The sequence below is a fragment of the Buceros rhinoceros genome, unplaced genomic scaffold, assembly GCF_000710305.1.
Source record: "Buceros rhinoceros silvestris isolate BGI_N320 unplaced genomic scaffold, ASM71030v1 scaffold7253, whole genome shotgun sequence".
Lineage (NCBI taxonomy): Eukaryota > Metazoa > Chordata > Aves > Bucerotiformes > Bucerotidae > Buceros > Buceros rhinoceros.
The window spans coordinates 1-796 of record NW_010404129.1 but is presented as its reverse complement, the minus strand read 5'-3'; positions in this window follow the sequence as shown (position 1 = coordinate 796).

Below are 796 nucleotides of genomic sequence, written 5' to 3'. Positions count from 1 at the left end.
ACTCTTTCCTAAATGTACTCCTGTACATCCTGGCTGAAGAGCTGATGTGCTGAATGATTTCTGACTGAGAAATCCTTACAGCTTGTTTTCTATAGAATTCTTGTGCTGAATCAGTGAAGGGGGAAAAAATTATTTTTTGGTGATAACTTAACATATCTGTGGCCACACATTGCATCTTTACTGTCACTGCTTTCCCTAAATAAAGGAAATTTTCTTTCCGAGGGCATTTATTATGTGGAATAACTTTTAAAAAAAGTGATGAAAAGAATGTCTAGCAGGGCTTGGATATTCATAAGAAAGGCAGCTACCAACTCTTGTTCCTCAGTGAGGATGAGTTGTATAGCAGAGATACGAGCAAGGGGATGGGGCATCTAACTCAGAGAACTGCAAAAGTGAGCATTGAGGCTTTCATCAGTAGTGAAATTCTCAGGGTATTTATCTCATATAGATGGTTATAACTGTCTTAAAAGTGTGACCTTTTTGTTTGACTGTTTCTTCTTTTCTAATAATCTGTTTCTGATCTGTCTTAATTCAGTCTTAATGACTAACCATGTGAAAGCTGGAACAGTCTAGAAATGTTGGCGTAGACATATCAGAGCAGGTTATGTTAAGGACTTAATTTTAAATAATTTTTTCAGACAATCTTTAGAGCAGCATACTGATTGCTTTTTTTTATTTTAAGCTTGAATATGAAACTAGTGATAGCAGTAGTGTTTTTCTGTTTGACAAGAACTACGAAATTTATGGGAAATGAAGCTATGGAATGAAAGACGTGATGGCTTCTGCTTATGTGATT